The 27,301-nt window shown below is 43.3% G+C and overlaps 1 long non-coding RNA gene across 1 annotated transcript; it reads left to right on the top strand.

The window, feature by feature from the left end:
* On the top strand, nt 1-21,430 carry LOC134340600 (uncharacterized). Its single transcript, XR_010016592.1, has 3 exons — nt 1-135; nt 11,998-12,096; nt 20,971-21,430. It is a non-coding gene; the product is annotated as an uncharacterized LOC134340600 (long non-coding RNA).
* Nucleotides 21,431-27,301: the final 5,871 nt, after the last annotated feature.

Raw genomic sequence — 27,301 nt, 5'->3', positions numbered from 1 at the left:
TTTCAGTGCTGGAGAATCTCAAAGCTCCTGCACCACTGCTGAATTTCATGTGGTGCCCAATGGCCAAGAAATTATCCAGAGAAGTTCATCAAGTTGGCTTGCAATTCCACCTTCTGAAAACTTGGGAAACTACAGGTGAAAGTCTAGCAAAATGCAGATTCAAAGAAGTTCGATAATAACCTTATTAACTTAATTTTATGTTATTCATTTATTAATTTCACCTTTAAAGAAATGTGCATATGGAGGTAATTGGGTAATTTGTATGATAATGTTGTATACAGTATTCTGAAACTAGGTATGATGCACGTGTATGGGATCTACTGCCATTCTTACATGATTTGATAAAAAAGTACCACGTGGACAAGGATCACAAAAAACAGTGTTTCATCCTGAATGGCAATGCCACTTCAATGAGTGGCCATTCTGTATCAGGAGTCCTTTTTCCATAGCTTTATGTATCTGGTGTCTTTTTTGAGACCATAAGACATAGGAGCAGAATTAGGCCATTTGGCCCATCCAGTCTGCTCCACCATTCAATCATGGATAATCCGTTTTTCACCTCCTCAGCCCCACTTCCTGGCCTTCTCCCCATAACTTTTGATACTATGTCCAATCAGCAACCTATCCAGCTCTGCCTTATATACACCCAACAACCTGACCTCCACAACTACCTGCGGTACAAAATTCCACAAATTCACCACCTCTGGCTAAAGATTTCTCTGCATCTCTGTTTTAAATGGACGTCCCTCTATCCTGAGGCTGTGTCCTCTTCTCCTGGACTCTCCCACCATGGGAAACATCCTTTCTACATCCACACTGTCTAGGTCTTTCAACATTCAAAAGGACTCAATGAAATCCCCCCTCAGCCTTCTAAATTCCAGCGAGTACAGATCCAGAGCTATCAAACGTTCCTTGATTGATGACCCTTTCATTCCTGAAGTCATCCTTCTGAACCTCCTCTGAAACCTCTTCAATGCCAGCACATCTTTTCTTAGATAAGGAGCCCAAAACTGTTCACAACACTCAAGATCAGGCCTCACCAGTTCCTTATAAAGCCTCAGCATCACATTCCTGCTCTTAAGTTCTAGACCTCTTGAAATTAATACTAACATTGCATTTGCCTTCCTCGCTACCTATCGACCTGCAAGTTAACCTTGAGGGTGTTCTGTACAAGGACTCCCAAGTCCCTTTGCATCTCACATTTTTGGATTTTCTCCTCATTTAAAAAATAGTCTGCATATTTATTTCTACTACCAAAGTGCGTGACCATGTATTTTCCAACATTGTATTTCATTTGCCACTTTCTTGCCCATTCTCCTAATCTGTCTAAGTCCTTTTGTATCCTACCTGTTTCCTCAACACTACCTGCCCCTCCACCAATCTTGGTATCATCTCCAAACTTGGCAACAGAGCCATCTATTCCATCATCTAAATCATTGATATACAGCATAAAAAGAAGCGGTCCCAACACCGACCCCTGTGGAACATCACTCATCACTGGCAGCCAGCCAGAAAAGGATCCATTTATTCCCACTCGCTACCTCCTACCAATCAGCCAATGCTCTAACCATGTCAGTAACTTTACTTTAATACCATGGGCTCTTAACTTGGTAAGCAGCCTCATGTGTGGCACCTTGTCAAAGGCCTTCTGAAAGTCCAAATATACAACATCCACTGCATCCCCTTTATCTATCCTACTTGTAATCTCCTCAGAGAATTCCAACAGGTTCATCAGGCAGGATTTTGCCTGAAGGAGCCCATGCTGGCTTTGTCCTATCTTGTCCTGTGTCACCAAGTACTCCATCACCTCATCCTTAACAATTGACTCTAACATCTTCCCAACCACGGAGGTCAGGCTAACTGGTCTATCATTCCCTTTCTGCTGCCTTCTTCCTTTCTTAAAGACTGGAGTGACATTTGCAATTTTCCAGTCCTCTGGAACCATGCCGAGTCCAATGATTTTTGAAAGATCATTACTAATTCTTCCACAATCTCTAACGACACCTCTTTCAGAACACTAGGGTGCAGTTGATCGGGTCTGGGTGACTGATGTACCCTTAGGTGTTTCAGCTTTTTGAGCACCTTCTCCCTTGTAATAGTAACTGCACTCACTTCTCTTCCTTCACACCCTTCACATCTGGCACACTGCTAGTGTCTTCCACAGTGAAGACTAATGCAAGATATTCAATTAGTTCATCTGCCGTCTCCTTGTCCCCGATTATTATTTCTCCGGCCTCATTTTCTAGCAGTCCTATATCCACTCTCATCTCTCTTTTATTTTTAACATACTTGAAAAAGCTTTTACTATCCACTTTGATGCTGTTTGCTAGCTTGCTTTCATATTTCATCTTTTCCCTCCTAATGATTCTTTTAGTTGCTCTCTGTAGGTTTTAAAAGCTTCCCAATCCTCTGTCTTCCCACTAATTTTTGCTCTGATGTATGCACTCTCTTTTCCTTTTACATTAGTTTTGACTTCCCTTGTCAGCCATGGTTGTACTATTTTGGCATTTGAGTATTTCTTTGTTTTTGGAATACATCCATCCTACATCTTCCTCATTTTTCCCAGAAACTTGCGCCATTGCTGCTCTGCTGTCATCTCCATTAACATCTTCCAATTTAGTTTGGCCAACTCCTCTCTCATACCGCTGTAATTTCCTTTACTCCAATGAAATCCTGGTATGTTAGACTTTACTTTCTCCCTCTCAATTTTGAAGTTGAACTCAATCACATTGTGATCACTGCTTCCTAAGGGTTCTTTTACCTTAAGCTCCCTCTTCGCCTCCAGTTCATTACATAACACCTAATCCAGCATAGCTGATCCCCTTGTAGGCTTAATGACAAACTGCTCTAAAAAGCCATCTTGTAAGCATTCGACAAACTCACTCTCTTGAGATCCATTACCAACCTGAATTTCAAATCAACCTGCATGTTAAAATCTCCTATGACTATCATAACATTGTCCTTTTGACACGCCTTTTCTATTTCCTGTTGTAATCTGTAGTCCACATCCCAGCTACTGTTGGGCGGCCTGTATATAACAGCCATCAGGGTCCTTTTACCCTTGCAGTTTTTTCACTCAACCCACAAGGATTCAACATCTTCCAATTCTGTGTCACATCTTTCTACTGATTTGATGCCATTCTTTATCAGCAGAAACATGCTACCCCCTCTGTCTACCTTCCTATCCCTCCGATACAACATGTAATCTTGGACATTCAGCTCCCAACTACAACCATCCTTCAGCCACGATTCAGTGATGGCCACAACATCATACCTGGCAATCTGTAATACTGCAACAAGATCATCCACCTTATTTCTTATATTCCGTGCATTGAGATATAACACTTTGCATGCTGTATTTGCTACCCTTTTTGATTCTGCATCCCTAATGTACTGATACCTTGTTGGCTACAATTGTGTCCTATCATCTGTTTGCCCTTCCTGACAGTCTGACTGCATGTTATCTTTGCTTTTTTACCACCTGTCCTATCCTGAGTCCCTTCACGCCAGTTCCCACCCCCTACCAAATTAGTTTAAACCCTCCCCAGCAGCTCCAGCAAACCTGCCTGCAAGAATATTAGTCCCCCTCAGGTTCAGGTGCAACCCACCCCTTTTATACAGGTCATACCTCCCCCAGAAGACACCCCAGTGATCCAAGAATCTGAATCCCTGCCCCCTCCACCAGCTTCTAACCCATGCATGTACCTGCCAAATCATCCTGTTTCTAGCCTCACTGGCACATGGCACAGGCAGCAATCCAGAAAGTACTACCTGGAGCTATGCTTCTCAGCTTTCTGCTCACTCTCTAAATTCTCTCTTCAGGACCCCTTTGCTTTTTCTTCCTATGTCATTGGTGCCAATATGTCCCAAGAGATCTGGCTGCTCTCCCTCCCCCTCCAAAATATCGTGGACGTGATTCGAGACATCCCTGATCCTGGCACCTGGCAGGCAACATACCATTCCAGTATCCCATTCACATCCAAAGAATCTCTTGTCTGTTCCTCTGACTATTGCATGCCCTATCACTACTGCTCCCCTCTTCTCCCTCTTTCCCTTTTTCCACAACTTTTTCTGGAAGTTAAGCATTCCCCAAGGTAAATCAAAGAGTAAGGGTTTTAGATTTCTTACTCATCCCACGAGAAGGTGGAAGACTTGTAACTGAACTGGAACAGGTTCAACATTCTTGCAGGGAAGTTTGCTCATGCTTTGGGGAGTTGGGACAAAGAGCAAACTAATTTTAAACACAAGAGTTTCTGCAGAAACTGGCAATCCAGAGCAACACACACACACAATGCTGGAGGAGCTCAGCAGGTCATCGGTATGGGATCCACTGGGCATTACTATGATGCAATAGCCGTTCTTACATGATTTGATGAAAAAGCACCATAAGAAACACGGTTTCACCCTGAATGACAATGCCACTTCAATGAGGAGCCATTCTGTACCTGGCATATTACACAGTTAGATTAGGAACAATTCCTGGACTCACTACTGAGACAAGGGAATAGGTAAGATTCTCATCTGACCTTTACATATTCCATAATTTTCAAGCTGCAGTGTGCAAACATGGAATTTTGAAATATTCTGACATATACACACACAACAAGGTCCCAATCTTGACAGAATCACTGGTCAGCCATTGACACAACATGACTCACTTTACACAAGCGTTGAGGTGCTTTTCACAAGACTGAGCAATTGTATTAATCTGGTCTATTGTCTTAGCTTTTGTCATGTGGTCTTGACAATCTCATTTCGCAATGATTTGACAAAACTAAGTCAATAGAAACTTTTATCGAAAGGTAGCAAATGTCATTCTATTAAGTAGTATCCTATTAAATATGAAACAAGTCATAGAAAGGCAACACTTCACCTGTGAGTCTTTTGAGCTCATAAACTGTGTCTGCTGCTCCTGTTTATTGATGAGACCCGACACAGATTGAGAGACGATTTCGCTGACCCCCTACAGTCCATCTGCCAGAAGAAGTGGGATCTCCCAGTGGCCACCCGTTTTAATTCCACTTCCCATTCCCATTTCAATATGTCTGTCCATGGCCTCCTCTACTGTTGCAATGAAGGAACAGCACCTCATATCCCATCTGGGTGGCCTCCAAGCTGATGGGATGAACATCGATTTCTCGGTAATGGTCCCGCCCTTCACCATTCCTCATCTTCATTTCCCTCTCTCACCTTATCTCCTTGTCTGCTCATCACCTCCCTCTGGTGGTCCTCCTGCCTTTTCTTTCTTCCTTGGCCTTCTGTCCTCTCCTTATTCAGCCCTGTATCTCTTTCACCAATCAACTTCCAAGCTCTTTATTTCACCCCTCCCCCCACCCACCAGTTTCACCTACCACTTGTGCTTCTCTCTCCCCTCCCACCACCATTTAAATCTACTCCTCATCTTTTATTCTCCAGTCCGGCCGAAGGGTTTTGGCCAGAAACATCGATTGTACTCTCTTCCATAGATGCCAGGCCTGCTGAGTTCCTCCAGCATTTTGTGTGTGTTGCTTGGATTTCCAGCATCTGCAGATTTTTTCTTGTTTGTCATAGAAAGAATAGCTTTAAACACTTTATTACTTCAAGCGATTGCATGCATCCATCAACCAGTCATGAGAAGAAACCATAGCCCCTATCAAATGAAATTAAAACAAATCTAAATTCTATCCATATTCATACATATAAGATGAAGACAAACAAAATTAAGAAAAGCAACTACTAGTATGCACAGTTAACCTCATATGGAAGTCCAAAAAGCAGAATTCATTTTGAATTTCCCTTGAAATTCTTATGATCCCTTCTTTGCATTATATCAAAGATATTTTATATGATATCAAAAAATAGCTGAGTGTAGTAGGTAGAATGATATAGCCATACTGTAAAGTTTGGAACAGTCTAAGATCAAGCAGCATCTTTAATTGGAACCAATCCACAATTGTAAATATTAACTCTGCAATGTTGGGATATCACAACTAAATTTCTACAGTCTGAAAGCTTCATAATAGCAAATCCCAAGACTTTTTCAACTAAATATGCAATGACTGTCACCTAGAAGGTCAAGGGCCAATGCTGTGTTGCATCAGCACAATCCCAATGTCCCTCATCAAGTCTCAAACTCTTTTGCTTCATACATACGCTGTCCTTCTTTCATCATTTCCTGGGTGAGAATCCTGCAACTTCCTCATAAACTGAACCATCATCACTCAGGCAGTCACAATTAAATATGGGAGTGCATTACTTCCTTGCCAAGGGCACCAAAGGATGCGTAATATTGCCCTTGACAGTAATGTCATCATTTTATGTTTAAGTAAATAAATAAAAGCTGTGAGAGTGAATCAGGCACAGACCAAAGACTGCCACCTGTAAACAGCCATAAAACTGACAATGTTGTGGTACAGATCTTCTCTTACTTTGATAGTTCCTCATGATTGAGAGAGACTTGCTTCAGTATCACGGGTTGCTATAATGAACAATCCTTTATGGTTGGGGGCTGGTGGAAAGGGTGAGATTTTATGAACATTGGTGATAGGTGCCAAATGAAATCCAATGTGCGCAGCTGTGTCTGCTCTTTGTAGAACATTGTCCTGAAGTCCGTCAACCACACCGCCTTCATCAATATAGAGTCATAGGAAAATACAGTACAGAAACAAGCCCTTTGGCCCATCTAGTCCATGCTGAAACCACTTATGCTAGCTACTCTAAACAACCTGCAGCAGGACCAGAGCCCTCCACATCCAGACTATCCATGTACAGATCCAAACTTCTCTTAAGCTTATGCTGGCAGCTCATTCCACACTCTCACAGCCCTCTAAGTGAGAAGTTTCCCCTCATGTTCCCTTAAACTTTTCACCTTTCACCTTAATCCATGACCTCTGGTTGTAGTTCCATCCAACCTCAGTGGAAAAAACCTGTTTGCATTTACCCTGTCTATATTCCTCATTATTTTGTACACCTCTATCAAATCTCATCTCTGTCTTCTACGTTCTAAAGAATGAGAGGCATTGATTGTGTGGATTGTCAGAGGCTTTTTCCCAGGGCTGAAATGGCTAACATGAGAGGGCACAGTTTTAAGGTGCTTGGATGTAGGTACAGGGGAGATGTCACGGTTAAGTTTTTTATGCAGAGAGTGGTGAGTGTGTGAAATGGGCTGATGGCGATGGTGGTGGAGGCGGATACAATAGGATCTTTTAAGAGACTCCTGAACAGGTACGTGGAGCTTAGAAAAATAGAGGGCTATGGGTAATCCTAGGTAATTTCTAAAGTAAGGACATGTTCAGCACAGCATTGTGGGCCGAAGGGCCTGTATTGTGCTGTAGGTTTTCTATGTTTCTATATCTCTAACCTATTCAATCTTTCCTTATAACTCAGGTCCTCCAGACCTGGCAACATCCTTGTAAATTTTCTCTGCACTCTTTCAACCTTGTTTACATATTTCTGTAGGTAAGTGACCAAAACTGCATACAATCAGGCCTCACCAAAATCTTATACAACTTAAACATATATATTTTGTTACTTCATAAAACTCATTCAAATTAGTCAGTATCTCCCACTGCTGACTATCCCTGATCAACTTCTGCCTTTCCAGATGTAGATTCAGAATTTCTTCCAATAATGTCCCCACCAAGACATTCGACTCATTGGTCTGTAATGACCTTGCTTACCTCTGCTGTTCCTCTCACAGTATGGTAGAGCAATCATTTTACTGCGCCAGCAATCACCGATCAGGGTTTCATTCCCACCGCTGTCTGTATGGAGTTTGTGCATTCTTCCCATGACCGCATGGGCTTCCTCTGGGTGTTCCAGTTTTCTCCTACATTCCAAAGTTGTACAGTTAGTGTAATGTATGGATCTATTTCTTTTAGTGCAATGATTCCACTTAGCACTACTTATTGAAACATAGAAACATAGAAAACTTACAGCACATTAGATATTTCAGCCCTGGGAAAAAGCCTCTGACTATCCACATAATCAATGCCTCTCATCATCTTATTCGTTATTCATCTTATTAAATCTCTATCAGGTCACCTCTCCTCCTCCGCCGCTCCAAAGAGAAAAGGCTGAGTTCACTCAACCTATTCTCATAAGGCATGCCCCCAATCCAGGCAACGTCCTTGTAAATCTCCTCTGCACCCTTTCTATGGTTTCCATATCCTTCCTGTAGTGAGGCGACCAGAACTGAGCACAGTACTCCAAGTGGGATCTGACTAGGGTCTTATATAGCTGCAACCTCTCGGCTCCTAAACTCAATCCCACGACTGATGAAGGCCAATGCACCGTATGCCTTCTTAACCACAGAGTCAACCTGCACAGCAGCTTTGAGCGTCCTATGGACTCGGACCCCAAGATCCCTCTGATCCTCCACACTGCCAAGAGTCTTACCATTTATACTATATTCTGCCATCATATTTGACCTACCAAAATGAACCACCTCACACTGATCTGGGTTGATCTCCATCTGCCACTTCTCAGCCCAGTTTTGCATCCTATCAATGTCCCATTGTAACCTCTGACAGCCCTCCACACTATCCACAACACCTCCAACCTTTGTAACATCAGCAAATTTACTAACCCATCCCTCCACTTCCTCATCCAGGTCATTTATAAAAATCACAAAGAGTGGGGGTCCCAGAACAGATCCCTGAGGCACACCACTGGTTATTGACCTCCATGCAGAATATGATCCGTCTACAACCACTCTTTGCCTTCTGTGGACAAGCCAATTCTGGATCCACAAATCAATGTCCCCTTGGATCCCATGCTTTCTTACTTTCTCAATAAACCTTGCATGGGGTACCTTATCAAATGCCTTGCTGAAATCCATAAACACTACATCTACTACTCTACTTCCATCAATGTGTTTAGTCACATCCTTAAAAAATTCAATCAGGCTCGTAAGGCATGACCTGCCTTTGACAAAGCCATGCTGACTATTCCTAATCATATTATGCCTCTCCAAATGTTCATAAATCCTGTCTCTCAGGATCTTTTCCATCAACTTACTAACCACTGAAGTAAGACTCACTGGTCTATAATTTCCTGAGCTAGCTCCCTTTCTTGAATGATGGAACAACATACGCAACTCTCCAATCCTCCGGAACCTCTCCCGTCCCCATTGATGATGCAAAGATCATCGCCAGAGGCTCAGCAATCTCCTTCCTCACCTCCCACAGTAGCCTGGGGCACATCTTGTCCAGTCCCAGTGACTTATCCAACTTGATGCTTTCCAAAACCTTTCGTAACCTTTTCTTTTCTTCTTGACTAGATTTACAACAGCCTTTGTACACCACGGTTCCTGTACCCTACCATCCTTTCCCTGCCTCATTGGAACGTACCTATGCAGAACTCCATGCAAATATCCCCTGAACATTTGCCACATTCCTTCCATATGTTTCCCTGAGAACATCTGTTCCCAATTTATGCTTCCAAATTCCTGCCTGATAGCCTCACATTTCCCCTTACTCCAATTAAACGTTTCCCTAACTTGTCTGTTCCTATCCCTCTCCAATGCTGTGGTAAAGGAAATAGAATTGTCATCACTATCTCCAAAATGCTCTCCCACTGAGAGAACTGACACCTGACCAGGTTCATTTCCCAATACCAGATCAAGTACAGCCTCTCCTCTTGTCCGCTTATCTACATATTTTGTCAAGAAACCTTCCTGAACACACCTAACAAACTCCACCCCATATAAACCCCTTGCTCTAGGGAGATGCCAATCAATATTTGGGAAATTAAAATATCCCACTACGACAACCCTGTTATTACACCTTTCCAGAATCTGTCTCCCTATCTGCTCCTCGATGTCCCTGTTACTATTGGGAGGTCTATAAAAAACACCCAATAGATTTATTGACCCCTTCCTCTTCCTAACTTCCACCCACAAAGACTCCGTAGACAACCCCTCCATGACTTCCTCCTTTTCTGCAGCTGTGACACTATCTCTGATCAACAGTGCCACGCCCCCACCTCTTTTGCCTCCCTCCCTGTCCTTTCTGAAACATCTGAAGCCTGGCACTTGAAGTAACCTTTGCTGCCCCTGAGCCATCCAAGTCTCTGTAATGGCCACAACATCATAGCTCCAAGTGCTGATCCACGCTCTAAGCTCATCCACTTTGTTAATAATACCCTTTTCATTAAAATAGACACATCTCAAACCATCGGTCTGAGTGCATTCCTTCTCTATCACCTGTCTATCCTCCCTCTCACACTGTCTCCAAACTTTCTCTATTTGTGAGCCAACTGCCTCTTTCTCCGTCTCTTCAGTTCCGTTCCCACCCCCCAGCAATTCTAGTTTATACTCTCTCCAATAGCCTTAGCAAACCACCCCGCCAGGATATTGGTCCTCTAGGATTCAAGTGCAACCCGTCCTTTTTGTACAGGTCACTCCTGCCCCAAAAGAGGTCCCAGTGATCCAGAAATCTGAATCCCTGCCCCCTGCTCCAATCCCTCAGCCACGCATTTATCCTCCACCTCACTCTATTCCTGTACTCACTGTCGCGTGGCACAGGCAGTAATCCCGAGAGTACTACCTTTTGAGGTCCTGCTTCTCAACTTTTTTCCTAACTCCCTGTAGTCTGTTTTGAGGACCTCCTCCTTTTTCTTACCCATGTCCTCGGTACCAATATGTACCATGACCTTTGGCTGTTCTCCTTCCCACTTCAAGATATCGTGGACACAATCAGAAACATCCTGGATCCTAGCACCTGGGAGGCAAACTACCATCTGTGTTTCTTTCCTGCGTCCATGGAATCGCCTGTCTGACCCCTTAATTATAGAGTCCTCTATCACTGCTGCCATCCTCTTCCTTTCCCTACCCTTCTGAGCCACAGGGCCGGACTCTGTGTCAGAGGTGCGGCCACTGTTGCTTCTCCCAGGTAGGCCGTCCCCCCCCAACAGTACTCACAGGAGTACTTATTGTTAAGGGCGACAGCCACAGGGGTACTCTCTAGTTTCTGACTCTTACCCTTCCCTCTCCTGACTGTTACCCACTTACCTGTCTCCCCAGGCCCTGGAGTGACTACCTGCCTATAGCTCCTCTCTATCACCACCTCACTTTCCCTCACCAGACGAAGGTCATCGAGCTGCATCTCCAGTCCCTAAGGAGTTGCAGCTCGATGTGCCTGGCATAGATGTGGCCGTCCGGGAGGCTGGGAGTCTCCAAGACTTCCTACATCTGACACCGAGCACAGAAAACCGGACTCACACACATACTTCCTGTCTGTATTCTACACAGGGAACGTACCTCACCTCAACCCATTATCACCAAAGCCCTCCTACTCTATTTCCCTCTACTCTGAAGCCCACTCTATAAAACTGTCTCCTTTTAAACTCTTCTCGCTGTTCTGACTGGCTGACATCCACGTGCTTGCACAGTCGTGTCTTGATCAAACCACTGAAGAAATAACCGTCTCCTTTTAACTCTTCTCGTTTTTAAATTCTTCTCGCTGTTCTAACCGGCTGACGTCCATCCGCTTGTGCAGTCGTGCCTTGATCAAACCGCTGAGACACCAGGCAAGGTCATTTAATCCCAAACAATTGGTTTATTGATCATCACAGAATGTCTCTCTGGTGCTTCCCACTCCCTCCTCTCTCCTCCTCCTTTTCCCAACCATGATTCCCTTCTCCCTGACCCCTTCCCACTCTCAGTCCACAATAGAGACCCATATCAGAATCAGGTTTATCATCACTAACATATGTCATGAATGTATTTCTTTCCAGCAGCAGTACAGTACAAAAAAACTACTACAGTACTGTGCAAAAGTCTTAGGCACCCTGGCTGTATACAGTGTATGTGTCTAAGACTTTTGCACAATTCTCTACAGTGCGGAATGCTGAATGATGAACAGTGGTTTTACTCCTCTGTCACTCATCCCTCTGTAATTGCAACACTATTATTATTATCATGTGTATGTACCGTATTTAGCTGGATCAATGCTCTATGCTCAGTTGCTTTACTGGTTAAGCTTCCTTTTGTAAAATGCCTTCAATTTATCTTTACAGCCAGTCATAAAGTTGTACAGTTCAGAAGCTGACCCGTTGGTCATCATGTTTGTGCTGGCCTTTTTTCCCCATCTCACCTGCTCCATTTGCCTGAATTAGGTTTGTATCCTCCTATACCTTGTTTGTCTAAATGACTCAAACTTGGTCATTGTATTTGATTCTATCACCTAACCTGTGTCAAAAGCTTTCCCCATAAATCCCCTTTAAATCTCCTAGCTCTCATCTTAAACCTCTGCTCTCTTGTTTTTGATATCCCTGTACCATGGGGAAATGATTCTGACTATCCAGACCATCTATGTCTCTTATAATTTTATACATCTCTCCATTGGGCAATCACCATCAGATTTCATTTTCCCTTCAGGCTTCTTTGCTCCAGGGAAAACAGGCCCAGCTTATCCAGTTTCTATGTTCAAAGTTCAAAGTACATTTAACTAATTTAATTAACTTAGGAGTAGGTATTGGAGGCAGCAGTTAGGGCAGTCGAGTGCTCCGTATGCAGTATGTGGGAAGTCAGGGCGAGCACACTTGTAAAAGGTGCATCTAGCTGCAGCTCCTGACAAACTGAGTTAGCGAACTGGAGCTGGAGCTGGATGAACTTCGGATCCTTTGTGAGGCAGAGGCAGAAATAGAGAGGAGTTACAGGGAGACAGTCACCCCTAAAAGTCAGGAGGCAGGTAGCTGGGTGACTGTCAGGAGAGGGAAGGGGAGTAGACAGAATGAGCAGAGCACCCCTGTGGCCGTTTCCATCAATAATAAGTATACTGTTTTGGATACTGGTGGTGGGGACGACCTACCAGGGACAGGTTGCAGTGGTTGTGTCCCTGGCACCGAGACTGGACCCTCAGCTCAGAAAGGAAGGAGGGAAAAGAGGAGAGCAGTAGTGATAGGGGATTTGATAGTTAGGGGGACAGATAAGAGGTTCTGTGGGAGAGATCGAGAATCCCGGATGGTCTGTTGCCTCCCTGGTGCCAGGGTCCACGATATCTCAGATTGAGTTCTCAGTATTCTCAGGAGAGAGCGTGAGCAGCCAGATGTCGTGATCCATGTAGGGACCAATGACGTGGGTAGGAAGGAGGAGGAGGTCCTGCAAAGAGAATTTAGGGAGTTAGGTGCAAATTTCAAGGACAGGACCTCCAGGGTTGCAATCTCAGAATTGCTACCCGTGCCACGTGCTAGTGAGGCTAGAAATAGGAAGATAATGCAGCTAAATACGTGGCTAAGGAGTTGGTGCAGGAGGGAGGGCTTCATGTTTCTGAACAGTTGGGCCTTGTTCCAGGGAAGGTGGGACCTGTTCCGACGGGACGGGTTGCACCTGAACTGGAGGGGGACAAACATCCGTGTGGGAAAGTTTGCTAGGGCTGCTCTGGGGGGTTTAAACTAGATTTGTAGGGGGAGGGGAACCAGAGTGTTAGAGCAGATAGTGAGGTGGAGGAGGATAAAGGTCATGCAAGAACTACATGTACAGGCAGAAATCAAAGGTTTGTACATGATAGAAATGTTCTCAGGTGCATCTATTTCAAAGCAAGGAGTATTGTAGGTAAGACAGATAAATTTAGGGTGTGGATAGGCATGTGGGATTACGACAATATTGAGACTTGGTTGCAGGAGGGGCAGGACTGGTAGCTTAATGATCCGGAGTTCCATTGTTTCAGACGTGACAGAGGGGGAGGGATGAAAGGGGGAGGAGTGGCGAAATCTTGAGAGTGCAGTGTTTGCATGTTCCTGCCAGGATTAAAGGCAAAGTTAACAGGCATAGGGAACCTTGGTTTTCAAGGGATATTGGCGATCTGCCTAAGAAAAAGAGAGAGGTGTATACCAGGTATAGGCAACAAGGAACAAATGAGGTACTTGAAGAGTATAGAAAATGTAAGAAAATACTAAAGAAGGAAATCAGGAAGGCAAAAAGAAGACATGAGGTTGCTTTGGCAGATAATGTGAAGGTAAACCTGAAGGGTTTCTACAAGTATATTAAGAGTAAAAGGATAGTAAGTGACAAAATTGGTCCCCTAGAAGATCAGAGTGGTCGTCTATGTGTGGAGCCACAGGAGATGGGGGAGATTTTAAACAGTTTTTTTTCATCAGTATTTACTCAGGAAACTGGCAGAGTGTATATGGAAGGAAGGGAAACAAGCAGTAGTGTCATAGAACATATCGAGATTAAAGAGGAGGAGGTGCTTGCTGCCTTACAGCGAATAAAGGTAGATAAATCCCCCGGGCCTGACATGATATTTCTTTGGACCTAGAGAGAGACTAATGTGGAAATTGCAGGGGCCCTGGCAGAACTATTTAAAATGCCCTTAGCTACCGGTGCGGTGCCGGAGGATTGGAGGGTAGCTCATGTTGTTCCGTTGTTTAAAAAAGGCTCCAAAAGTAAACTAGGTAATTACAGGCCAGTGAGCCCGACATCAGTAGTAGGCAAATTATTGGAAGGTGTTCTGAGAGATCGGATATTCAAGTATTTGGACAGCCAAGGGCTGATTAAGGGTAGTCAGCATGGCTTTGTACGTGGTAGATTGTGTTTAATGAATCTTGTAGAGTTTTTCGAGGAGGTTACCAAGAAAGTAGATGAAAGAAAGGCTGTGGATGTTGTCTACATGGACAAGGTCCCACATGGGAGGTTAGTTCAGAAGGTTCAGACACTAGGTATCCATGGAGAGGTTGTAAACTGGATTCAAAACTGGCTGTGTGGGAGAAGACAGAGTGGTAGTGGATGATATCTTCTCAGACTGGAGGTCTGTAACTAGTGGTGTGCCTCAGGGATCTGTGCTGGGACCATTGTTGTTTGTTGTCTATATCAATGATCTAGATGAAAATGTGGAAAATTGGATCAGAAAGTTTGCTGATGACATGAAGATTGGAGGCGTTGTGGACGGCGAGAAAGGCTTTCAAAGCTTGCAGAGGGATCTGAACCAACTGGAAAAATGGGCTAGAAAGTAGCAGATGGAATTTAATGCAGACAAGTGTGAAGTGTTGCATTTGGAAGGACAAATCAAGGTAGGACATACACAGTAAATGGTAGGGCACCGAGGAGTGCGGAGGGAAAAAGGGATCTGGGAGTTCAAATACATAATTCCCTGAAAGTGGCGTCACAGGTGGACAGGGTGGTAAAGAAGGTTTTTGGCATCTGGCAATCATAAATCAAAATATATGGGGAGGTTGTATAAAATATTGGTGAGGCCAAATTTGGAAGATTGTGTGCAGTTCTGGTCACCTAACTATAGGAAGGATATCAGTAAGATTGAAAGAGTACAGAGAAGATTTACTAGGACGTTGCTGGGTCTTCAGGAGTTGAGTTACAGGGAAAGATTGAACAGGTTAGGACTTCATTCCTTGGAGCATAGAAGAATGAGGGGAGGTTTGATAGAGGCTTACAAAATAATGAGGGGTGTAGACAGAGTAAATGCGAGTAGGCTCTTTCCACTTAGTTTAGGAGAGATAAACACGAGAGGACATGGCTTTAGGGTGAAAGGGGAAAGGTTTAGGGGGAACTTCTTCACTCAGAGTGTTGGGAGTGTGGAATGACCTGCCATCTGACGTGGTAAAAGTTTTAAAAATAAATTGGATAGATACATGGATGGGAGAGGTCTGGAGGGTTATGGACTGGGTGCGGGTCAGTGGGACTGTGGAATAAAGTTTCAGCACAGACTAGAAGGGCCGAATGGCCTGTTTTTTGTGCTGTCGTGTTCTATGGTTCGATGGTTCTATGCACCATAAACAACTCTGAGATTCTTTTTCTTGCAGGCACACTCAATAAATCCATAATAGAATAATAACCATAACAGAATCAAAGACCACACCAACTTGGGCATTCAGCCAATGTACAAAGCGCAACAAAATGTGTAAATACAAAAAGAAAGAGGTATAACAATAAATAAATAAGCAATAAATATCAAAAACATGAGATGAAGAGTCCTTGAAAGTGAGTCCATATGTTTTGGGAACATTTCAGTGATGGGTGCAGTGAAGTTGAATGAAATTATCTCCTCTGGTTCAAGAACGTGATGTATGAGAGATAATAACTGTTCCTGACTTGGTGGTGTGAGTCCTGAGGCTCCTGCACTTTCTTCCTGATGGCAGCAACAGGAAGAGAGCATGACCTAGGTTGTGGGGGGTCCTTGATGATGGTTGCTGCTTTCTTGTGACAACATTTCATGTAAATGTGCACAATGGTCTGGGGGAGCTTTACCTGTGATTAACTGGGATGTATCCATGACTTTTTGAAGGATTTTCCATTCAAGGGATATGGTATTTTCACATCAAGCTGTGATGCAGCCAGTCAATATACTCTCCCCCACAGATCTATACAAGTTTATCGAAGTTTTAGATTTCACACTGAATCTTTGCAAACTCCTAAGAAAGTAAAGGCACTGCCATGCTTTATTCATAATTGCACTTGCATGCTGGGCCAGGACAGATCCTCCAAAATAGTAAGACTGAGGTACTTAAAGTTGTTGACCTTCTCAGTCTCTGATCCTGCAACGAGGTCTGGCTCACGGACCTCTGGTTTCCTCCTCTTGAAATCAAAATTCAGCTCCTTGGTCTTGCTGATGTAGTACCCCTGAAAAAGGGAGATCTAAATTTACTCCTCAGTAATTTTATGGTGAATCAAAATAAATTACAGTACATCCAGTTGACTGTATAACAATAGGCAATGAAATGTGCATTGAATCAAGTGTGAGGTATTGCACGTTGGAAGGACAAACCAATGTAGAACATACAGGGTTAATGATAAGGCACTGAGGAGTGCAGTGGAACAGAGGGATCTGGGAATACAGATACAAAATTCCCTAAAAGTGGCGTCACAGGTAGATAGGGTCGTAAAGAGAGCTTTTGGTACATTGGCCTTTATTAATCAAAGTATTGAGTATAAGAGCTGGAATGTTATGATGAGGTTGTATAAGGCATTGGTGAGGCCGAATCTGGAGTATTGTGTTCAGTTTTGGTCACCAAATTACAGGAAGGATATAAATAAGGTTGAAAGAGTGCAGAGAAGGTTTACAGGGATGTTGCCGGGACTTGAGAAACTCAGTTACAGAGAAAGGTTGAATAGGTTGGGACTTTATTCCCTGGAGCGTAGAAGAATGAGGGGAGATTTGATAGAGGTATATAAAATTATGATGGGTATAGATAGAGTGAATGCAAGCAGGCTTTTTCCACTGAGGCAAGGGGAGAAAAAAAACAGAGGACATGGGTTTAGGGTGAGGGGGGAAAGGTTTAAAGGGAACATTGGGGGGGCTTCTTCACACAGAGAGTGGTGGGAGTATGGAATGAGCTGCCAGATGAGGTGGTAAATGCGGGTTCTTTTTTAACATTTAAGAATAAATTGGGCAGATACATGGATGGGAGGTGTATGGAGGGATATGGTCCGTGTGCAGGTCAGTGGGACTAGGCAGAAAATAGTTCGGCACAGCCAAGAAGGGCCAAAAGGCCTGTTTCTGTGCTGTAGTTTCTATGGTTTTTCTATGGTTTTCAATTCTTTTCCCATTTATGCTGTTACTCATTTAACATTAAGGCCTTTTTTGGTTTAACAGTCATTTCTGTTATTCCATGGGGACATATCACTTCAATTCTAAATTATCAAAAATATAACACAAAATATAAAAATACTCCAATAAACTGAGGCCTCTGTCGGTGAGAGTTGATCATGGATATTGCATCCTAGCTGTCTAGATATGCAAGCCTGGGCAGTACGACATGGAGAACAAGCTCCCCCTGTCCACACGTCTGATGAACCCAAAGGAACGGCAGAGATTGATACAGTTTAACACCAGCAGTATCGCAGGAGTTGCCAGTCAACATTGAACTCAGTTTCGGACTGCCATAGAGACTCCAGCTGTGGATTTTTCCCTCGGGGTTTACTCCCAAAGCCTTCCCTGTGAGTGGGTATAGCTGCAAGGAAGTGGAGGTTTGAGATCAGAGTTTTCCTTCTCCTAGATGAGCTGCCAACCATGGCTGATGAGCCCCATCTGCCCAAAGCGACTGGTTTTAAGATGCCAGTAACCCGCCTTTGCCTCTTCTCCTGTCAGTAGAAACGGTTCCGCCAGGTTTAGTAGCTAAGCCACACATGAAGACCAGGAGCTGGACTTGGTTGTCAGAGGCTATTTGAGATGCACGCCATTAGGAGCATTTAATATGTAGAGGGAGCTTGTCCCATTACCACCCCCGGCTATAACAACCTTAAGGAACCAATAAACTATCACTTCTTTTATTTGGAATACCATGTATCCAAACAGTTCTGCTGTGCGCTTATGGCACTCTCTTCATGCAGCTTTAACACTTCAATCATATAAGCCACATGGGTGAAAACAGCCATTTTCCACAGTTTAAAACAAATATATATCTCAAAGAATTATAGAAAACTTTGGAGAAAAAGTACTTAACAGATTTCTGAGAACATAAATGTGTCAATTCGCTAATGGAAGGCATGAGCAATCAATCATATGCTGAAGATTGAACGCAAGATTTTACAAGTCAGTACTCAATACTATAAAAGAATACCTTGCACACAGATTCTCAGAATTTTCAACTAAACACATTTACATGTCTTTAAAATAATATCCCTTTTTTCTCAACATGAAATTATATTCACATTAACTTAATTATTTTACTCTTTTAGCACATTATTCAAACAATTATTTATAACTAAATTGAACAGATTTCAACCTTGTGTAAGAGGTGTTGTTGTGGTATCACTCAGCCAGATTTTCCATCTCCCTCCTATAAGGGGGCTAAGCACACATCCTTTTGGTGCACCTGTGCTGACAGAGATTGTGGAGGAGATGTTGTTGCTAATCCAAGCTGACTTAGGTCTTCAAGTGAGGAAATTGAGCATCCAATTGCACAAGGAGGTATTAAGGCCAAGGTCTTGAAGCTGATTGATTGAGGGGATGATGGCATTGAATGCCAAGTTGTAGTCAATAAAGAACTTCCTGATGTATGTACCTTTGCTGTCCAGATGTTCCAGGGTTGAGTGAAGAGTCAATGAAATGGCATCTGCTGTGGAACTGTTGTGCTAGTCGGCAAATTGGAGTGAATACAAGTCACTTCTCAGGCAGCAGTTGATATGTTTCTTCACCAACCTCTCAAAGCACATCATCACAGTGGATGTAAGTGCTACTGGACGAGAATCATTGAAGCAGGTTACCACATTTTTCTTAGGAACTGGTATGATTGAAGCCTGCTTGATACAGGTGGGTACCTCAGACTGACGAAGTGAGAAGTTAAAGATCTCAGTGACACTCCAGCAAGTTGATCAGTACAGGTTTTTAGTACTTGGCCAGGTACTCCTTCTGGGCCAGATGCCTTCCATGAGTTCACCCTCTTGAAGGCTGCTCGCATGTCAGCCTCAGACTGAAATCACAGGACCATCGGGGGTTGTAGTAGCTCGTGATGGTTCCTCCATGTTTTGATGGTCAAAGCAAGCATAGAAGGGATTGAGCTCTTCTGGAAGCGAAGCCCTGTTATCACCTATGTTGCTTGATTTTACTTTATGAGAGGTGATAGCATTCAAACTCTATTGAGCATCCTTCATTGATTCAAGTTTAGTCCAAATTTGGCACTGTGAGATGGCTTTCCAGAGATCGTACCTGGACCTCTAAATCTACAACTGTTTTTATAAAGTCTGCAACAACCATAGCATATTCATTCAGATCCACAGATGAGTCCTTGAACACAGTCCAGTCCAGACTTGAAGCAATCCTGTAGCTGCTCCTCTGCCTCCTGTGACCACCTCTTTGTTGTCCTAATCTCTGAAGTTTTGCTCTTTAGTCTCTGCCTGTGTGCAGGTAAGGGAAGGACAGCCAAGGGATCAGATTTCCTGAAATGCAGTCTGGCCATGGAACGGTTGGCATTCCTTATCTTAGTATAACAGTGGTCCTGTGTGTTGGGACCTCTGGTGCTACAGGTTATGTGCTGATGGTATTTGGGCAGGTTTTCTTCGAACAAGCCTGATTGAAGTCCCTGACTATGATTTGAAATGTGTCGGGATGGACAGTTTCTCATTTAGAGATGGCATCATGCAGTATCTCAAGAGCTTGATGATACTCGGCCGCTGGTGGTATGTAAACTCCAGCAAGGATCACGGATGAGGACTCCCTAGGTAAATAGAATGGCACTTCATCATTAGGTGTTCAAGGTCGAGGGAACACAAATCATGCCCCATAACTAAAGCCCAGCAATTGCAAAATTTCTTCTGCACCTTCTCCAGCACAATCACATCCTTCCTATAGTGCGGTGACCAGAACTGCACACAGTACTCCCAGTGGGGTCTAAGCAGTGTTTTGTAAGGTTGCGACATAACATCCCAATTTTCATATTCGAGCCTAACCTATGTAGGCAAGCGTACCATAGACACAAGAGATTCTGGAAATCCAGAGCAACACACACAAAATGCTGGAGGAACTCAACAGGTCAGGCAGCATCTATGGAAATGAATAAACAGTTGACCATTTCGGCTGAGTCCCTTCTTCATGACTGGAAAGAAATGGTGAAGACACCAGAATAAAAAGGTGGGGGGGGAGGGGAACGAGTATAGCTGGAAGGTGATAGGTGAAGCCAGGTGGGTGGGAAAGGTAAAGGGCTGGAGAGGAAGGAATCTGATAGGAGAGGAGAGTGGACCATAGGAGAAAGGTGGGGGGGGGGAGGAGGGGACCCGGGGGAGGTGATAGGCAGGTGAGTAGAAGAGATAAGAGGCCAGAGTGGGGAATCGAAGAAGAGGGAAGTGGGAGGGAATAAAATTACCGGAGGTATACCGTAGGTCTTCTTCATTGCCCTATCTGCATTTGTTGCCACCTTCAGGGAACTAGACTTGAACTCTTCATCAAATCCTCCAAAGCCTTTCCTATCCTCTATGTCAACATCTGCTTACTTTGACATTGCATTTCCTCTATACTTGACTGCAGCTCTCCCCAACTGTATATCTGTACAACTGTGCGCAGCTCTCCAGTGAAAAATGATATCGTATTTGTTAAACAGGGGCCGTGGACAATTCTGATTTGATGGAGAATGGACATGAGAGCACAGAGGAACATCTGGAGAAATTTCTGAAACGCCTGTCCGCTGCTGTCGTTACTGTGTGGTCGGGAATCTTTCGAAGAGTAGGCCTCAAAATCCCCAGCCTTGCCTGCTTTTGGTGACCGAGAAGGAGGTTGAATCGTTCGGACAGAGATGGCGCTCAGTACTCGGTGTCGGAGAGCTGATCAGAGCTCGAAGTTTTCAGATGACTCAGAGTCGGACCGTGGTCGGCATGGCAGGGAGAGTTTTTCTTCCTTCTCCCGTCTGCGTGAGATGTGGGACATTTGAGAGACTTTGAACTTTTACTGTGCTCATGGACTTCTTCATCAAGTTATGGTATTGTTACACTGTTTGTAACTATATGTTATAATTATGTGGTTTCGTCAGTTTTTTCCGTCTTGGTTTGTCCTGTGTTTTGTGATATCACACCAGAGGAAATAATGTATCATTTCTTAATGCATGCATTACTAAATGACAATAAAAGAGGACTACGTGTCTTCATAATCATATCATATATCTATTCTGTGCTCTGTTCCCTGTGCCATGCCTCTTACTTCCATGCTCATTAACATGTGGCATGGGAAATTATCCAAATATTACAATTTCAGAGATCCTGCTGTTTAATCTATGACCTAACCGTGTTGAGATCCAATCTCTCTGTTAATTAATATTGCCAGTACCAACATTGACCATGATTCCAGCTGTTTACCTTCCCTTTCAGAATGTCCCATAGTTGCTACAAGTCATCCCTGACCCTGGCACCAGGAAAGTAACATACAATTTGAGAATCTTATTTGTGGCCACAGAATTGAAATTATGATTGAGTCCATTATCACTGTAGTACTCCTAGCCTTCACCCACATCCTGCACCACACCTACCCCTGTTCACTAGAGCCAGCCATGGTGCCAAAAATTTGCTGTTGTTGTTTTTCCTTGGGTGTGATCCCTACCAGTGGTATTCAAAATGGTATATATATTTGATAGGACACACACAAAATGATAGAGGAACTCTGCAGTTCAGTCAGCATCTATGGAGAGAAATAAAGAGCTGCTGTTTCGAGCTGAGAGCCCTCATGACCTGGTCTCAGCTCAAAACGTTAGCTCTTTATTCCTTTTCATGGATGCTACCTGACCTGCTGAGTTCCTCCAGCATTTTGTCTGTGTTACTCTGGATTTCCAGCATCTGCAGAATCATTTGTGTTTCTACTTGAGAGGAGATTGCCACAGTGAATTCCTAATTGCAATCTACTCATTCATCTTGCGATCCCTAATTTCCTTCCTGTCAGTGCAGCCCATAATTGTGGAGTGACTATCTGACTAATTGGCTATGAGAAATAGAGCACCATTGGTTGTAGAAATAATCTTTATTTCCTCATACCCCTGTAATGTATTCTTTCTCACACATGCCAATAAAGCCCTTTTTAATGTTTTGGCTATTAACCTACACCATGGATGCCACAACATTGCAGCAGTTAGCGTGACACTATTACAGCTCGGGCATTGGAGTTCAGAGTTCAATTCCAGTGTCCTCTGTAAGGAGTCTGTACATTCTCTCCATGGAATGTATGGGTTTTCTCTGGGTGCTCTGGTTTCCTCCCACAATCCAAAGAACTGGTTAATAGGTTCATCGGTCATTGTAAATTGTCCAATGATTAGGTTAGTGTTAAATCGGTGGTTGTCAGGGGTTCTGGGTGGTGTGGCTTGAAGGGCCAGAAGGGCCAGAAGGGCCTATTCCATGCTATTACTCGAAATAAATAACCAAGGGGTAATATAGAGTGGCTAATAAACATACCAGCACATCTTTGATACATAACAGTAAATCAGAGCATCACAGCTGTCACGGAGAAAATGTGGAAACTCTGCACAAACAGCACTCAAGATCAGGATAACCCTTGGGTCAACATAGCTGTGAGGCAGCAGCACTAACTGCAATACCAATGTGTAGCCAATTTGCAAATTCTCCTTGAACAAAACTCCCTCATAAATTGACAAATACCGGAAATGAAAATTCTAATCCTTTTCAAGAGCAAACACCTCATATATTATTTCATGACCAGAGAAATAAATGTATAGCCACTTCAAATGGATGAAGGAACAAAATTTATTTTAATATTTTACACCTTTATTAGGACTTCTATTGCATGCACACACATTAAATTGTAGAAATACTATAACTGCAAAGCTCCCTTTTGGAAGGTACTATAGAGCTATAAAAACAAAAATGTCATACCATCTTAAATGTTTCTTTCCTCAAGCAATTAATCTGATCAACCATTCTAATTAGACCCCACCACCCCCACTTTCTATTACCTCAGTCACCACACTGCACTGTAAACACTTTAAACCACTTTTTATAATGTTGTTTACATTATGAATACATACTGGTATTTATATACTTATGCACATTTTATTCCATGTCTGTAGTATAATTTCTATATTTTATATAATTCTTTATAATTGTTGAATGTTGCTTTGTGGTGCATATCTTGCCTGACTAACACCACTGCAAATTCTGAATTATATGTAAATGTATATGGCAAATGAAGTTGATCTTTGATCCTTGATCATTCTGTGATAGTTTTGGTGGACTTAGTTCTTTATTCAACGATAAGGTACGTAACCAAGCAATTCTTACTTATCTGAAAAAGCATTGCATTAGCTTATTTGCAAATTGCAATAAAATGGATGTTAATGCATCTGCAAGTCCTGACACTGTAGATTTAATTCTAGCCTTTCACATCCTCGTCAAGGGGTTTTCTGTCATGTTAATTGGTTGAGCATAAAACTTGGTGCGGAGAAGGCTGAAATCTCACTAAAATATTGTGTTGGGCAGTTATTTTCTTTGTACATTAAGTCTCACATTTTGATGCTACTTTCAGGAATGTTGTCTTCTTTTGTATTCTGGATAATGCTAGAAATATGTTAGGATAATTGTAAATTAAATAACATTCAAATTCTGTGGTTTCTCCCTCCTCTACCCTACAAAATTTCAGCATGGTTGTTGAGAAATACGGCAAATTTTAATGCAGTTTCAGGGGTCTCCAAGTTGCTAAGATGCTCACAGCAAAATATTTACTTTTATTATTAAATAAGAGTCAGATAGGGGTTGGAGATATGTCTCTACCAAAGGAGGTGTAAGGCGCTCCTTCCCTCCACTTGCCTGCAGGTCACCCTTGGGGAAGGGGTAGCACCTGCTTAGCCCCCGATCAGGGTCACGTGAAGCCATGGGAGCAGGTGGTGGATGGTCGTACGAGCAGCTGGTGTATATCACGTGCTGGTTATGCCGCCACTGATGGCAGGCAGACAATCCCTGAAGAGTACTGATAATGGCTGTGGTCACCCATCTTAGACCATAAGGCAAAGGAGCAGAAGTCGGCCATTCGGCCCATTGAGTCTGCTCCGCCATTTTATCATGAGCTGATCCATTCTCCCATTTAGTCCTACTCCTCTGCCTTCTCACCATAACCTTTGATGCCATGGCTACTCAGATACATATCAATCTCTGCCTTAAATACACCCAATGACTTGGCCTCCACTGCTGCCCGTGGCAACAAATTCCATAGATTCACCACCCTCTGGCTAAAAAAATTTCTTCGCATTTCTGTTCTGAATGGGCACCCTTCAATCCTTAAGTCATGCCCTTTCGTACCAGACTCCCCCATCATGGGAAACAACTTTACCACATCCACTCTGTCCATGCCTTTCAACATTCGAAATGTTTCTATGAGGACTCCCCTCATTCTTCTAAACTCCAAGGAATAGAGTCCAAGAGCGGACAAACGTTCCTCATATGTTAATCCTCTCATTCCTGGAATCATTCTAGTGAATCTTCTCTGTACCCTCTCCAACGTTAGCACATCCTTTCTTAAATAAGGCGACCAAAACTGCCCACAGTACTCCAAGTGAGGTCTCAACAGCGCCTTACAGAGCCTCAACATCACATCCCTGCTCCTATACTCTATTCCTCGAGAAATGAATACCAACATTGCATTCGCCTTCTTCACTACTGACTCAAGGACTGGAGGTTAACCTTAAGGGTGTCCTGTATGAGGACTCCCAAGCCCGTTGCATCTCAGAGCTTTGAATTCTCTCCCCATTTAAATAATAGTCTGCCTGCTTATTTCTTCTGCCAAAGTGCATAACCATACACTTTCCAACATTGTAGTTTATTTGCCACTTCTTTGCCCATTTTTCCAATCTATCCAAGTCTCTCTGCAGACTCTCTGTTTCCTCAGCACTACCGGCCCCTCCATCTATCTTTGTATCGTCAGCAAACTTAGCCACAAAGCCATCTATTCCATAATCCAAATTGTTGATGTACAATGTAAAAAGAAGTGGCCCCAACACGGACCCCTGTGGAACACCACTGGTAACCGGCAGCCAACCAGAATAGGATCCCTTTATTCCCACTCTCTGTTTCCTGTCAATCAGCCAATGCTCTGTCCATGTATGTAACTTTCCCGTAATTCCATGGGCTCTTATCTTGTTAAGTAGCCTGTGTGGCCTCTTGTGAAGACACTGCCCAGAAGGCGGCAATGACAAACTATTTCTGTAGAAAAACTTGCCAGGAACAATCATGGTCATGAGACCGTGATCATCTACATCATACAACACGGCACATAACGAACAAACTAAGTAGATATAATTGTTCAGCTGGATCCTGGATTTCCTGTCAGATCGCCAGTAGGTTGTAGGAGTGGACTCCCTCACCTCCAACCCTCTGAATCTCAACACAGGAGCCCCTCACGGATGTGTACTTTACTCCCTGTATATCCATGACTGTGTCGCCACCCACAGCTCTAATCAGTTAATTAAATTTGCCGACAACAGGACATTGATTGGCCTCATCTCAAACAATAACGAGGTGGCCAACAGGGAAGAAATCATCTCTCTGATACAGTGGTGTCAAGAAAACAACCTCCCCTCAATGTCACAAAAACAAAGGAGCTGGTTGTGGATTACAGGAGGAATGGAGACGGGCTAACCCCTGTTGATATCAATGGATCTGGGGTTGAGAGGGTAAACAGCTTTAAATTTCTCGGCATCCATGTCACCGAGGATCTCACGTGGTCTGTACACACCAGCTGCGTGGTGAAAAAGGCACAATAGCACCTCTTTCACCTCAGACAGTATGGGCCCCCAATCCTAAGAACTTTCTACGGGGGCACAATTGAGAGCATCCTGACTGTCTGCATCACTGCTTGGTATGGGAACTGTACCTCCCTTAATCTCAGGACTCTGCAGAGAGTGGTGTGGACAGCCCAGTGTATCTGTAGTTGTGAACTTCCCACTATTCAGGACATTTACAAAGACAGGTGTGTAAAAAGGGCCCGAAGGATCATTGGGGACCCGAGTCACCCCAACCACAAACTGTTCCAGCTGCTTCCATCCAGGAAACGGTACTGCAGCATAAAAGCCAGAACCAACAGGCCCCGGAACAGCTTCTTTCACCAGGCCATCAGACTGATTAACTCACACTGATTTGAGTGTACCCTATATTACATTGACCGTCTATTTATTATAAATCACCATGATTGCACATTGCACATTTAGACAGAGACAGAATGTAAAGATTTTTACTCATGTATATGAAAAATGTAAGAAATAAAGTCAATTCAATTCAATAAGTTTAGATTGGAATGATGATGAGTGCAAAGACAGTGGGCTGAAGGGCCTGTTTAAAACTCTACAATTCTATGGTGGTTGAAAAACGCATGTGATAAAAAAACTGAATTTTGAACATGCTGTTCCCAGTATGAAGTTCAAAAATCCTTTGAAAACTATCTACTGAGTTAGTAAGTCCTACTATGTTAATCTTACATTGCTTTTCTTAGCAACAATTTATTTCACAACTGAGCAACTAAAGATTGATTTACAATGAAATATCAGAGGACTTCCTTGTCCGCCTATTCTTTGAACAGGCGGACGACGTTGAATAAGTTATGAAGGACCACTGTCTATTTCACAAGGGAGGGGGCACTGAAGAAGTGCAGTTGGTTCTTACCTGTTGGTATTACTTAGATCCAAATTGGAATGATAATAATAATAATACAAGTAATAATGTTATGAGTAAATGCCCAGCATTTTCCTTTCGTTTTAGCTTAAATTGTACGTTACTATTTAAACCTAATGAAATCTAGGTCACCTTTATTGTCGCTAAAACACGCTTAGAGTGTAAAAGAAAGAAATGAACATTTCGAAATTTCAGTGGAAGAAAACCTCCCCGACTTATCCCGCCTCCGTGCCACTCCGCTCTCTATTTGACCACACGACACAGCCACGGCGCTCACAT

The sequence above is a fragment of the Mobula hypostoma genome, chromosome X1 (assembly GCF_963921235.1).
Source record: "Mobula hypostoma chromosome X1, sMobHyp1.1, whole genome shotgun sequence".
Taxonomy (NCBI): Eukaryota; Metazoa; Chordata; class Chondrichthyes; order Myliobatiformes; family Myliobatidae; genus Mobula; species Mobula hypostoma.
This window is presented reverse-complemented; position numbering and strand designations above follow the sequence as displayed.